The following is a 15,845-nucleotide window of genomic DNA, read 5'->3' on the forward strand; positions in this document are numbered from 1 at the left end:
AGAACAGAGAACACAGAGCAACTCCTTCAGACTGGTGGGGAGAACACAGTAACTCCTTCAGACTGGTGGGGAGAACACAGAGCAACTCCTTCAGACTGGTGGGGAGAACACAGTAACTCCTTCACAGTAACTCCTTCAGACTGGTGGGGAGAACACAGTAACTCCTTCAGACTGGTGGGGAGAACACAGTAACTCCTTCAGACTGGTGGGGAGAACACAGTAACTCCTTCAGACTGGTGGGGAGAACACAGTAACTCCTTCAGACTGGTGGGGAGAACACAGTAACTCCTTCAGACTGGTGGGGGAGAACACAGTAACTCCTTCAGACTGGTGGGGAGAACACAGTAACTCCTTCAGACTGGTGGGGAGAACACAGTAACTCCTTCAGACTGGTGGGGAGAACACAGTAACTCCTTCAGACTGGTGGGGAGAACACAGTAACTCCTTCAGACTGGTGGGGAGAACACAGTAACTCCTTCAGACTGGTGGGGAGAACACAGTAACTCCTTCAGACTGGTGGGGAGAACACAGTAACTCCTTCAGACTGGTGGGGAGACACAGTAACTCCTTCAGACTGTGGGGAGAACACAGTAACTCCTTCAGACTGGTGGGGAGAACACAGTAACTCCTTCAGACTGGTGGGGAGAACACAGTAACTCCTTCAGACTCCTTCAGACTGGTGGGGAGAACACAGTAACTCCTTCAGACTGGTGGGGAGAACACGTAACTCCTTCAGACTGGTGGGGAAGAACACGTAACTCCTTCAGACGTGGTGGGGAGAACACAGTAACTCCTTCAGACTGGTGGGGAGAACACAGTAATCCTTCAGACTGGTGGGGAGAACACAGTAAACTCCTTCAGACTGGTGGGGAGAACACAGTAACCTCCTTCAGACTGGTGGGAGAACACAGTAACTCCTTCAGACTGGTGGGGAGAACACAGTAACTCCTTCAGACTGGTGGGGGAGAACACAGTAACTCCTTCAGACTGGTGGGGAGAACACAGTAACTCCTTCAGACTGGTGGGGAGAACACAGTAACTCCTTCAGACTGGTGGGGAGAACACAGTAACTCCTTCAGACTGGTGGGGAGAACACAGTAACTCCTTCAGACTGGTGGGGAGAACACAGTAACTCCTTCAGACTGGTGGGGAGAACACAGTAACTCCTTCAGACTGGTGGGGAGAACACAGTAACTCCTTCAGACTGGTGGGGAGAACACAGTAACTCCTTCAGACTGGTGGGGAGAACACAGTAACTCCTTCAGACTGGTGGGGAGAACACAGTAACTCCTTCAGACTGGTGGGGTTGACGAACTAGAGCAAGTACACTTGTCGTTTTTGTTTGGAACACAACCCACACAATTACCATTGCGGTTTACGCGATCCAAAAAAAGTTTCCATTATAATTCGCAATCTGGGTCAGGTGGGTATCATTTGAAAGCTTATTCTATTGCCAACATGGCTAGCGAAGTTATAAATTATGATCTTACAGTGCGAGGATTTTCACAACGACACTTCAGACAAACAGATTGTAATTTTGATGCATAGAATGGAGGCATGAGTGCATTCAGATGGTTGTGTTCCACAGCAAATTATCTTCACAACAGGACAAAACATAGGCTCATTGTTGTTCAGGACAACCCAGGGTATAACACACGTCCTCCTCGTGGATCACACATAGGGATGATAAACCACACTGTAAATGACAGTTTTCAAATATGGAAATGTTAAGTGAACATTTGCTTGTATGACATCAAAAAGGAGGTATTTATTATAATCCTCAATGTCTCATTTTTCAAAATTCATCGACTCCTCTTGATTTACAGTATTTTCCCTTCACTCAGACAACAACAAATGTTCAACAGTTTCCCAGTCAGCTGGAGGGATGAGGGGACATCTTCTTGTCACTCACAGCGCTCTAGTTCAGAACAGCGGTCAGTCAAAACACATACAGAGCTGTGAGTGGAGAAAGTGAGCTCTGACGTCATGTACAGCATGTTACTCTACTGCCACTGCGTTCCAATTTAGGCGCGTATTAATTACAGAATCTGCCAATTTCAACCTGTGTGTGTGTCGTACATCGACAGAGCAGCCAAGCAGGAAGCCTCTGCTCAGAGCTTTCCTGATGATCTTGAAGAGTTTTGGTCCAGCGTTCCTCAATTCATGGACCTCAGCGATGCCCCCGGTGAAGTCCTCAAAACCCTCAGTGGTAGAGCCTCCGGAGAGAGCCTCATAGCATCCATTCAGCCTGGGGAAGAGGGGGAGAGAGAGAGAGTCACAGGGTCAGCAACAGTCCCTTTCAGGGTTTAAGTGTCTTGCTCAAGAGCACAATGGCAGGACATTTTATACCTGGGATCTGAAACCAGGGGCCCTCCAGTTACAAATTCGGACCCCATTGAAGGGTTTCCCCAAACTCGGTCCTGGGGGGGTCGTTTTGGTTTATACCCTAGCACTACACAGCTGATTCGGGTGGGGGGGGGCACTGCAAGAATATCTGCCACCAGCTATCAATTCCACTTTTCAGATGATGTCCCTTACTTGGCGTAGGCCTTCTCCAGCAGGGCGCTCCAGAATTCATTGCCCTCGGCTGAGTGAACAAACAGCAGCTCTCCATCCTTCGCCGGCAGCCGGTCGTCAATCACCACGTCCACCCACTCACCAAACTGCCAGAACTGAAGAGGACCACAACAAGAGCAAACAATGAGCCTCCAGGGATCACACTCTGCACAGATGGTTTGTGAGCCCCGAATGTCTCTTTTTCATACAGTGAACATTACGATTGCAGAGATGTATCAGCATGTCAACCAGGGTTAGATTCCAATTCAGAATGCCTCATATTCCAATTCAGAATGCCTCATATTCCAATTCAGAATGCCTCATATTCCAATTCAGAATGCCTCATATTCCAATTCAGAATGCCTCATATTCCAATTCAGAATTTTTGAATTGAAGTAAAGCAAATAGTATTGAGTTCAGTGAAATTCAAATTCCTCTTCTATATTAGGTGTAGTCTTAATAAATATACATATTGTATTAAACCATCAAACATGGCAAATCAAAAGTTATTTGTCACAAGCGTAGTAAACAACAGGTGTAAATTAACAATTAAATACTTACTTACAGGACCTCAACAACGCAGAGATTTTTTTTTTTGGGGGGGGGGGTAAATTTGAAAAATAACAAGGAAATATACAATGAGTAACAATAACATGTCGAAATACAAGGAACAAGTCAATGTGCAGGTAGATATGTCCCTATAGGTCAGGATAGTGACTAGACAACAGGATATATAATAAACAGTAGCAGCAGTGTACGTGATGAGTCAAAGAAGTAAACGCAAAATCAAATCAAATCAAATTTATTTATATAGCCCTTCGTACATCAGCTGATATCTCAAAGTGCTGTACAGAAACCCAGCCTAAAACCCCAAACAGCAAGCAATGCAGGTGGAGAAGCACGGTGGCTAGGAAAAACTCCCTAGAAAGGCCAATACCTAGGAAGAAACCTAGAGAGGAACCAGGCTATGTGGGGTGGCCAGTCCTCTTCTGGCTGTGCCGGGTGGAGATTATAACAGAACATGGTCAAGATGTTCAATGTTCATAAATGACCAGCATGGTCGAATAATAATAAGGCAGAACAGTTGAAACTAGAGCAGCAGCACAGTCAGGTGGAAGTTGAAACTGGAGCAGCAGCATGGCCAGGTAGACTGGGGACAGCAAGGAGTCATCATGTCAGGTAGTCCTGGGGCATGGTCCTAGGGCTCAGGTCAGTTGAAACTGGAACAGCAGCATGGCCAGGTGGACTGGGGACAGCAAGGAGTCATCATGTCAGGTAGTCCTGGGGCATGGTCCTAGGGCTCAGGTCCTCCGAGAGAGAGAAAGAAAGAGAGAAGGAGAGAATTAGAGAACGCACACTTAGATTCACACAGGACACCGAATAGGACAGGAGAAGTACTCCAGATATAACAAACTGACCCCAGCCCCCCGACACATAAACTACTGCAGCATAAATACTGGAGGCTGAGACAGGAGGGGTCAGGAGACACTGTGGCCCCATCCGAGGACACCCCCGGACAGGGCCAAACAGGAAGGATATAACCCCACCCACTTTGCCAAAGCACAGCCCCCACACCACTAGGGTCAATGCAGATGGGTAAACAGATAACCAATAGCAGACTAAATATTTAGCAGTCTTACGGCTTGGGGGTACTATTTAGTAGTATATATATATATATATATATATATATATATATATATATATAGGGGGTAGAAGTTGTTCAGGGTCCTGTTGGTTCCAGACTTGGTGAATCGGTATTGCCGTGCAGCAGCAGAGAGAACAGTCTATGACTTGGGTGGCTGGAGTCTTTGACAATTTATAGGGTCTTCCTCTGACACCGCCTGGTATAGAGGTCCTGGGTGGCAGGGAGCTCAACTCCAGTGATGTACGGTGACGTATATACTACCCTCTGTAGTGCCTTGTGGTTGGACGCCAAGCAGTGATGCAGCCAGTCAGGATGCTCTCGATGGTGCAGCTGTAGAACTTAATGAGGATCTGAGGGCCCGTGCCAAATCTTTTCAGCCTCTTGAGGGGGAAGAGAAGTTGTCGTGCCCTCTTCACGAATGTGTTGATCATGATACAGTAGTTCCTTAGTGTTCTGGACAACGAGGAAGCTCTCGACCTGTTCCACAACAGCCTCGTCGACGAGGATGGGGGTGTGCTCAGCCCTCTGTTTCCTGTAGTCCACGATCAGCTCCTTTGTCTTGCTGACGTTGAGGGAGAGGTTGTTGTCCTGGCACCGCATTGTCCGTTCTCTGACCTCCTCTCTGTAGGCTGTCTCACCACCCTTGTGTCGTCTGCAAACTTTAATGATGGTTGTGGAGACATGCGCGGCCACACAGTTGTGGGAACAGGGAGTACAGGAGGGGACTAAGCACACATCCTTGTGGGACCCCTGTGTTCAGGGTTAGCATGGTGGATCTGTTGTTGCCTCACCACTTGGGGGGGGGCTGTCAGGAAGTCCAGGATCCAGTTGCAGAGGGAGGTGTTCAGTCTCAGGGTCCTTAGCTTAGTGATGAGCTTGGAGGGCACTATGGTGTTGAATGCTGAGCTGCAGTTAATGAACAGCATTTTCACACAGTGCATTTGGAAAGTATTCAGACCCCTTGAATTTTTCCAGATTTTGTTACAACTTTATTAAAAATAAGCACACACAATACCCCATAAGGATAAAGCAGGTAGACATGTTTAAGAATTTATTAAAAAATAAAAAACTGAAATATCACATTTACGTAAGTATTCAGACCCTTTACTCAGTACTTTGTTGAAGCACCTTTGACAGCGGTTACAACCTCGAGTCTTCATTGGTATGATGCTACAAGCTTGGTACACCTGTATTTGGGGAGTTTCTCCCATTGTTCTCTGCAGATCCTCTCAAGCTGATGGGGAGGTTAGTTGCACAGCTATTTACAGGTCTCTCCAGAGATATTTGATCGGGTTCAAGTCTGGGCTCTGGCTGGGCCACTCAAGGACATTCAGAGACTCATCTCGAAGCCACTCCTGCGTTGTCTTGGCTGTGTGCTTAGGGTCGTTGTCCTGTTGGAAGGTGAACCTTCATCCCAGTCTGAGGTCCTGAGCGCTCTAAAGCAGTTTTTCATCAAGAATGAAAAACACAACAACACAGCATGATGATGCCAACACTATGCTTCACAGTAGGGATGGTGCCAGGTTTCCTACAGACGTGACACTTTGCATTCAGGCCCAAGAATTTAATCTTGGTTTCATCAGACCAGATAATCTTGTTTCTCATGGTCTGAGAGTCTTTAGGTGCCTTTTGGCAAATTCCAAGCAGGTTGTCAGGTGCCTTTTACTGAGGAGTGGCTTCCGTCTGGCCACTCTACCATAAAGGCCTGATTGGTGGAGTGCTGCAGAGATGGGATATGACCTTCCAGAAGGGCAACTATCTCCACAGAGGAACTCTGGAGATTTACCATCAGGTTCTTGGTCACCAATCTGAGCAAGGCCCTTCTCTCCCGATTGCTCAGTTTGGCCAGAAGAGTTTTGATGGTTCCAAACTTCTTACATTTAATAATGACAGGCAGCGATTACAGCCTTGAATATGACGCTAATATTTGGGAGTCACCTCCCTGACCAAGGCCTTTCTACCCTGATTGGTCAGTTTGGCCTGGCGGCCAGCTCTATGAAGAGTCTTGGTGGTTCCAAACTTCTTTCATTTAAGAATGATGGAAGCCACTGTGTTCTGAGGGACCTTCAATGCTACAGAAATGTTTTGGTACCCTTCACCAGATCTGTGCCTCGACACAATCCTGTCTCGGAACTCTACAGACAATTCCTTCGACCTCATGGCTGGGTTGTTGCTCTGACATGCACCGTCAACTGTGGGACCTTATACAGGCAGGTGTGTGCACCTTTCCAAATCATGTCCAATCAATTGAATTTACCACAGGGGGACTCCAAGTTGTAGAACCATCTCAAGGACGATCAATGGAAACAGGATGCACCGGAATTAAATTTAAAGCCTCATAGCAAAGGGTCTAAATACTTATGTAATATATTTGCAAAAATGTTGAAAATCCTTTTCGATTTATTGTGTGTAGATTGATGAGGGGAACATTTTATTTAATCAATTTTAGAATAAAGGATGTAACGTAACAAGATGTGGAAATGGTCGAGTACTTTCTAAATGCACTGTAGGCATCCTTTTGTCCAGGTGGGAAAAGGACAGCGTGGATCACAACAGAGACTGCATCATCTGTGGGGGCAGAATGCGAATTGGAGTGGGTTGATGGTCTTGATGTGAGGCATGATCAACCTTTCAGGGATAAAGATGTGAGTGCTACAGGGGCGATAGTCATTTATAAAGGCTACCTTCTCTTCCTAAGGCACAGGGACTATGGTGGTCTACTTAAAACATGTAGGTATTACAGACTGGGTCAGGGAGAGGTTGAAAATGTCAGTGAAGACACTTGCCAGCTGGTCAGTGCATGCTCTGAGAACATGTTCTGGTAATCCGTCTGATCCTCCGGCTTTGTGAATGTTAACCTGTTTAAAAGGTCTTACTCACATCGGCTACAGAGAGCTGTTTGGAACAGCTGGTGCTCCAATGCATAGTTCAGTGTTGTTAGCCTAGAAGGTATTTAGCCCGTCTCGTCGCGTCACTGGACAGCTGGGTTACCCTTTGTAATCCGTGATAGTTTGCAAACCACATCCGACGTTATATACATGCATAAAAAAAACCTGTATGCAAATATTTTATCATATTTCATTAATTACTTACATTTTGTTCAATATGGGGGAAAACTGCATTTCCCAGAATGCATTAGTTTAACCCTCAAGTTGACCATGAGGCCTTCAAAAAAGAAGCCAAACAAATTAAATGGTTGGTGGAAATATAATGGTCTATTCTAAGCTAGTATTGGAGCTGACATTGTATCATTCACATTCATGTAGAGGTGTTTAGAAACATGTTCTATTCTTATTTACAATAAAAGTGTCCCCAAAATGACCCAAAAAGGGTAATATTATATTGTGTAGAAATTCAGGAAGCGTTAGATCCCCCCCCAAAAAAAGACCCCAAGACCAGCTTATGTTCCCTTACTTCTAAAATCAAAGTTGCGCCCGTGTGTGTACCTCAAAGTGAAAGATGCCAGCATAATCCTTGTCGAAGGTCTGTCCTTTGGGAACCACCCGGGACAACACCTGTTTGTTGAGGGTCAAAGAAGCTATAGCTGCTAACAGCCAGCAGTCACCTGGGAAAGAACAGGGATTAGTTAGACAGGTAAAATAAACCTGGTTCTGGCCTAGGTTAAAACAGGAATTAGTTAAGACAGGTAGAGTGGTTAGAGGAGGCAGGTGGCCTAGTGGTTAGAGGTGGAGGCAGGTGGCCTAGTGGTTAGAGGTGGAGGCAGGTGGCCTAGTGGTTAGAGGTGGAGGCAGGTGGCCTAGTGGTTAGAGGTGGAGGCAGGTGGCCTAGTGGTTAGAGGTGGAGGCAGGTGGCCTAGTGGTTAGAGGTGGAGGCAGGTGGCCTAGTGGTTAGAGGTGGAGGCAGGTGGCCTAGTGGTTAGAGGTGGAGGCAGGTGGCCTAGTGGTTAGAGGTGGAGGCAGGTGGCCTAGTGGTTAGAGGTGGAGGCAGGTGGCCTAGTGGTTAGAGGTGGAGGCAGGTGGCCTAGTGGTTAGAGGTGGAGGCAGGTGGCCTAGTGGTTAGAGGTGGAGGCAGGTGGCCTAGTGGTTAGAGGTGGAGGCAGGTGGCCTAGTGGTTAGAGGTGGAGGCAGGTGGCCTAGTGGTTAGAGGTGGAGGCAGGTGGCCTAGTGGTTAGAGGTGGAGGCAGGTGGCCTAGTGGTTAGAGGTGGAGGCAGGTGGCCTAGTGGTTAGAGGTGGAGGCAGGTGGCCTAGTGGTTAGAGGTGGAGGCAGGTGGCCTAGTGGTTAGAGGTGGAGGCAGGTGGCCTAGTGGTTAGAGGTGGAGGCAGGTGGCCTAGTGGTTAGAGGTGGAGGCAGGTGGCCTAGTGGTTAGAGGTGGAGGCAGGTGGCCTAGTGGTTAGAGGTGGAGGCAGGTGGCCTAGTGGTTAGAGGTGGAGGCAGGTAGCCTAGTGGTTAGAGGTGGAGGCAGGTAGCCTAGTGGTTAGAGGTGGAGGCAGGTGGCCTAGTGGTTAGAGGTGGAGGCAGGTGGCCTAGTGGTTAGAGGTGGAGGCAGGTGGCCTAGTGGTTAGAGGTGGAGGCAGGTGGCCTAGTGGTTAGAGGTGGAGGCAAGTGGCCTAGTGGTTAGAGGTGGAGGCAGGTGGCCTAGTGGTTAGAGGTGGAGGCAGGTAGCCTAGTGGTTAGAGGAGGCAGGTAGCCTAGTGGTTAGAGGAGGCAGGTAGCCTAGTGGTTAGAGGAGGCAGGTGGCCTAGTGGTTAGAGGAGGCAGGTGGCCTAGTGGTTAGAGGAGGCAGGTGGCCTAGTGGTTAGAGGAGGCAGGTGGCCTAGTGGTTAGAGGAGGCAGGTGGCCTAGTGGTTAGAGGAGGCAGGTGGCCTAGTGGTTAGAGGAGGCAGGTGGCCTAGTGGTTAGAGGAGGCAGGTGGCCTAGTGGTTAGAGGAGGCAGGAAGCCTAGTGGTTAGAGGAGGCAGGTGGCCTAGTGGTTAGAGGAGGCAGGTGGCCTAGTGGTTAGAGGAGGCAGGTGGCCTAGTGGTTAGAGGAGGCAGGTGGCCTAGTGGTTAGAGGAGGCAGGTGGCCTAGTGGTTAGAGGAGGCAGGTGGCCTAGTGGTTAGAGGAGGCAGGTGGCCTAGTGGTTAGAGGAGGCAGGTGGCCTAGTGGTTAGAGGAGGCAGGTGGCCTAGTGGTTAGAGGAGGCAGGTGGCCTAGTGGTTAGAGGAGGCAGGTAGCCTAGTGGTTAGAGGAGGCAGGTAGCCTAGTGGTTAGAGGAGGCAGGTAGCCTAGTGGTTAGAGGAGGCAGGGAGCCTAGTGGTTAGAGGAGGCAGGGAGCCTAGTGGTTAGAGGAGGCAGGGAGCCTAGTGGTTAGAGGAGGCAGGGAGCCTAGTGGTTAGTGGAGGCAGGGAGCCTAGTGGTTAGAGACAGGTAGCCTAGTGGTTAGAGACAGGTAGCCTAGTGGTAAGAGGAGGCAGGTAGCCTAGTGGTTAGGGCGGCAGGTAGCCTAGTGGTTAGAGGAGGCAGGTAGCCTAGTGGTTAGAGACAGGTAGCCTAGTGGTTAGAGACAGGTAGCCTAGTGGTTAGAGGCAGGTAGCCTAGTGGTTAGAGACAGGTAGCCTAGTGGTTAGAGACAGGTAGCCTAGTGGTTAGAGACAGGTAGCCTAGTGGTTAGAGACAGGTAGCCTAGTGGTTAGAGACAGGTAGCCTAGTGGTTAGAGTGTTGGGCCAGTAAGTTCAAATCCCTGAGCTGACACGGTAAAACTCTGTTGTTCTGCCCCTGAACAAGGTAGTTAACCCACTGTTCCTAGGCCGTCATTGAAAATAAGTATTTGTTCTTATTTCTTCTTAGCTGACTTGCCGAGTTAAATAAATAAAAATCAGTTTGGTTCATCAGGCTGAACCCCAGTCTTCACGGAGGAGATTACTGAGTAGTTTGGTTCATCAGGCTGACCTCCAGTCTTCATGGAGATTACGGAGTAGTTTGGTTCATCAAGCTGACCCCCAGTCTTCATGGAGGAGATTACGGAATAGTTTGGTTCATCAAGCTGACCCCCAATCTTCATGGAGGAGATTACAGAATAGTTTGGTTCATCAAGCTGACCCCCAGTCTTCATGGAGGAGATTACTGAGTAGTTTGGTTCATCAGGCTGACCCCCAATCTTCATGGAGGAGATTACTGAGTAGTTTGGTTCATCAAGCTGACCCCCAGTCTTCATGGAGGAGATTACTGAGTAGTTTGGTTCATCAGGCTGACCCCCAATCTTCATGGAGGAGATTACTGAGTAGTTTGGTTCATCAAGCTGACCCCCAGTCTTCATGGAGGAGATTACTGAGTGTTTGGTTGATGATGAGGTTTTGGCAATGTGAAGATACGAATTCTGGTATGGTATCTGATAGGTAATTGAATATGTGAGGAGTGGGGAGGGGAGGGTGAAGGTTATCACAGTGTCTTGTGTTTATATAGACGGATTTCAGAATTAACCTGGAAGAATCCATTGAAGGGTTTAGGTCAACTGTCTGGGAGGTATGAGTATATGCAGATGAAAGTGCATAATGGGTATACATGTATGTCATAAATAGACAAGACATTGAGTTTCCTAAACAAAGAGCCAGGTAATTATAGGGTGCATATTTATTTTATATGATGACTAATTTGTGTAGGTAGGAGGCATATGCAGGTAAGACTGGACATACTGAGACATTTAGGATTCTATTTCCTTCCACAGAACTGTACTGGCCCAGACACAATAGTACAATGAGATTTGGGAAAGTAAGCTATAGTGAACAGTTAGGAAACAAGCCTGATGAACCAAACCACTCATCGTTCTGATAACACAAACATATTTCATAACTTTGCTGCAGACAAATTGAATAGGATCTTTCCCTGATAACTTTTCATCAATTTAAACTCAGAGGAATCTAGTGGATGTGACTTGTTCCGTTTCATTCCCACCAATTTAGATTCTGACTCTTTTATTGTACGTGTCCCGGTGTGTGTGTGTGATCTTACCCAGTGCCCCCTGGCAGACATCTGTCCTAGTGGTCCCTCCAGCTATAAATTGGGGATTGGAGGTCAACTCCTGGGACAATAACAAACAAATAGAAAGTTGAAATATCTCACTTACTCTCTAAGATATAAGCAATTATTTGACAAGAGACAATCTAGACATAAAAAAAAATCTGTTTATGATGTTGTCATTCTCAGAAAAGGAAGGAGAGGCAGGTTAACAGGTGTAAGGACCAGAGCATCCAAACAACCACCATCATTTCATGTTTTTAATTTCGACAGGAATATACAGGAACCCAGGTTCGAGCTACCTACCATCGGTCGCATCCATTTGATACCACGAACTTTACTGGAATTTGGTCCAAGATCTTTGAATCCAAGAGACGCGGGGATCGCTTCGAAAAGGTCATCTTGAAAAAGCTGCCCGCGTTCAAGACAACTGGCTCTCAGCGCCTCGAAGTCCTGACCGAGATATTTGACCGCCCGCGCGTTGGAGCCGATGCCCTGCGCCTTCTCCCGGTCGTGCTGCAGTTTAGACGCTATCCCCGCCATCACTGAGGTAATAATGATGCTTTTTCTGTTTTGTCTATCAGATACAAAACGTGTCGTTTCGCCGCTTCAGGGTGTGGCCTTGTGTGACCTCGTGTGAACTAGCAGTAAGGTGAGGTAGCCGAGTCAGACAATTTAATTGGTTTGGAGTAGCAATTCGCAATCGACTCGTTCTTTTTGAACGACTCTTTTTAATAACTCGAGAGTCATTTATTTAGTTTTTCTGCCTTTAAGTGGTTCGTTTGCTAGTGGCTCCCGAGTGGCGCGGCGGTCTAAGGCACTGCATCTCAGTAGCTAGAGGCGTCACTACAGACCCTGGTTCGATCCTGGGCTGTCTCATAACTGGCCGTGATCGGGGGTCACATAGGGCGGCGCATAATCGGCCAAGCGTCATCCGGATTAGGCCGTTATTGTAAAATAAAAATGTGTTCTTAACTGACTTTCCTAGTTAAATAAAGGTTAAAAAATAAATTGTGCTGGCTGCAATGAGACATACAGCATGATTAATACAGCATGATTAATACACACTCCTCCTGATTAATACACCATGATTAATACACACTGATTAATACACCATGATTAATACACCATGATTAATACAGCATGATTAATACACACTCCTCCTGATTAATACAGCATGATTAATACACACTCCTCCTGATTAATACAGCATGATTAATACAGCATGATTAATACACGCTCCTCCTGATTAATACAGCATGATTAATACACACTCCTCCTGATTAATACACCATGATTAATACAGCATGATTAATACAGCATGATTAATACACGCTCCTCCTGATTAATACAGCATGATTAATACAGCATGATTAATACACCATCATTTATACAGCATGATTAATACAGCATGATTAATACACCATCATTTATACAGCATGATTAATACAGCATAATTAATACAGCATAATTAATACAGCATGATTAATACACCATCATTTATACAGCATGATTAATACAGCATGATTTATACACGCTCCTCCAGGCAGGTCTGCTCAACAAAAAAAACTCTAGAGCTCACAAAGTGATCAACTTTTGTATGTAGGTCAATGAGAGTGTCAAAAAATTGTATTGGTAATTTGCTACGTGGGGCATATTTAATCGAATATAATTTTCGTAATGGTTAGGTTGTTACGAATGCACTGATATAAATGGACTTATGTGGCATCTCGACAACTTTATATCAGAGTTGTACCTGTTGTCATAGAGATAGATAGATGACTCATCATGGATATAACCCGTTTTAGCATGGACACTGCAATTGAGGGCTTCCATCATTTTAAAGTAGTCAACTGGATGGAGATTCTTATGAGTTGGGAGCCAATGATGAAGAAAACTGACTACTTTAAAATGGAGATAGCCTCAATGGTGCTGCCCATGCTGTCACAGATGCTATAATGACACAGATACAAAGATGAGGCCTCTATGTATCTCTATGGCCTGTTGTTCACACACATACAGTACATGCCCTCTCATTGGCTAGAAGCCTCGCAATGGTGATCATGAAGCAGACGATTCTGGTCCAGTAGAAGTTACATTTTTGGACAAAGTGGACCCCTGCCTTCTGGCTGGTCCATATGTGGTGTCAGGTTGGATGGAGAAGTGGTGGACCCCTGCCTTCTGGCTGGTCCATATGTGGTGTCAGGTTGGATGGAGAAGAGGTTAGGGAAATTGAAAATTCCTGGTGTCTGTGACTCCCTCCGTTTGATGTGACCCTGACCCGATGGAGAGCGTGGTAAGTGTCCATTTTAATGTAATATAACTGAACACGAAATACAAAATAACCAAGTGAAACAACGAAAATCGAAACAGTCCTGAAAGGTGACACAACACAAAACAGGAAACAACTACCCACAAACACCAGGTGGGAAAAGGCTACCTAAGTATGGTTCTCAATCAGAGACAACGATAGACAGCTGCCTCTGATTGGGAACCATACCAGGCCAAACACATCGAAAAACAACATAGAATGCCCACCCCAACTCACGCCCTGACCAAACCAAAATAGAGACATAAAAAAGGAACTAAGGTCAGGGCGTGACAGGATCTCTCTCTACTTTGCTCTGTTCAACTTCCCCTCGATCCTGACTAGTCTCCCAGTCCTTGCCACTGAAAAACATCCCCACAGCGTGATGCTGCCACCACCATGCTGTACCGTATAGATGGTGCCAGGTTTCCTCCAGACGCTTGGCATTCAGGCCAAAGAGTTCAATCTTGGTTTCATCAGACCAGAGAATCTTGTTTCTCATGGTCTAAGAGTCCTTTAGGTGCCTGACGCTTGGCATTCAGGCCAAAGAGTTCAATCTTGGTTTCATCAGACCAGAGAATCTTGTTTCTCATGGTCTAAGAGTCCTTTAGGTGCCTTTTGGCAAACTCCAAGCGGGTTGTCATGTGCATTTTACTGAGGAGTGGCTTCCGTCTGGCCACACTACCATAAATGCCTGATTGGTCAAGTGCTGCAGAGATGGTTGTCCTTCTGGAAGGTTCTCCCATCTCCACAGAGGAACTTTGGAGCTCTGTCAGAGTGACTATCAAGTTCTTGGTGACCTCCCTGATCAAGGCCCTTCTCCCCTGATTGCTCAGTTTGGCCGGGAGGCCAGGTCTATGAAGAGTCTTGGTGGTTCCAAGGCCCTTCTCCCCCATTGCTCAGTTTGGCCGGGCAGCCAGGTCTAGGGAGAGTCTTGGTGGTTCCAAACTTCTTCTATTTAAGAATGATGCCACTATGTTCTTGGGGACCTTCAATACTGCAGAAATGTGTTGGTACCCTTCCCCAGATCTGTGCCTCGACACAATCCAGTCTCGGAGCTCTACGGACAATTCCTTCGAACTCATAGCTTGGTTTCTGCTCTGACATGCACTATCAACTGTGGGATCTTTATATAGACAGGTGTGTGCCTTTCCAAATCATGTCCAATCAATTTAATTGACCACAGGTGGATTCCTATCAAGTTGTAGAAACATCTGAAGGATGATCAATGGAAACAGGATGTACCTGAGCTCAATTGAGTCTCATAGCAAAGGGTCTGAATACTTATGTAAATAAGGTATTTGAAAAAACTGTTTTTGCTTTGTCATTATGGGGTAGTGTGATTAGGATTTGTTTTTGTTTAATCCATTTTAGAGTAAGGTAACGTAACAAAATGTGGAAAAAGTAATGGGGTCTGAATACTTTCAGAATGCACAGTATGCTTTATTATACATCTGTACATCATTTCATGTTTCAAGTTGTATTTGTCGTACAGTATGTACGGGATACACATGGTATACATCGTCCATGAAATGCTGGTTCTTTCTGGACAACAACAATAAGAAATAATAAAAGATAAGAATACATTAAGTAAATGTTTCAGTAGAAAATAATAAACATGTTAGCATCAGTATAATACAGGAAGGCACAATTTATAGTCCAATATTTACACGTTTTGGGGAAGGCAACCGGTCAGGATGCTCTCGATGGTGCAGCGGTAGTATTTGGAGAGGACCCGGGGTGTGGTAAGGGTTAAGGTTTGGGATAGGGTTATAAATGGTTAAGGTAAGGGTTAAGGTAAGGGTTATGAATGGTTAAGATAAGGGTTAAGGTTTGGGATAGGGTTATAAATGGTTAAGGTAAGGGTTAAGGTAAGGGTTATGAATGGTTAAGATAAGGGTTAAGGTTTGGGATAGGGTTATAAATGGTTAAGATAAGGGTTAAGGTAAGGGTTATGAATGGTTAAGATAAGGGTTAAGGTAAGGGTTATGAATGGTTAAGGTAAGGGTTATGAATGGTTAAGGTAAGGGTTATGGATGGTTAAGGTAAGGGTTATGAATGGTTAAGGTATGGGTTAAGGTCTGGGATAGGGTTATGAATGGTTCAGGTAAGGGTTAAGGTCTGGGATAGGGTTATGAATGGTTAAGGTAAGGGTTATGAATGGTTACAGTAAGGGTTATGAATGGTTACGGTAAGGGTTATGAATGGTTAAGGTAAGGGTTATGAATGGTTAAGGTAAGGGTTATGAATGGTTAAGGTAAGGGTTATGAATGGTTAAGGTAAGGGTTATGAATGGTTAAGGTAAGGGTTATGAATGGTTAAGGTAAGGGTTATGAATGGTTATTGGTAAGGGTTAAGGTAGGGTTTATGAATGGTTAAGG

General features: G+C 46.1%; 1 pseudogene; it reads right to left on the reverse strand.

Annotated features, from left to right (window-relative positions):
- LOC109879239 (calpain-2 catalytic subunit-like) overlaps positions 1 to 11,924 on the reverse strand; it is a 34,282-nt pseudogene extending 22,358 nt beyond the window's left edge.
- Between the last annotated feature and the right edge of the window lie 3,921 nt (positions 11,925 to 15,845).

Source organism: Oncorhynchus kisutch, linkage group LG25 (genome assembly GCF_002021735.2).
Source record: "Oncorhynchus kisutch isolate 150728-3 linkage group LG25, Okis_V2, whole genome shotgun sequence".
Taxonomy (NCBI): Eukaryota; Metazoa; Chordata; class Actinopteri; order Salmoniformes; family Salmonidae; genus Oncorhynchus; species Oncorhynchus kisutch.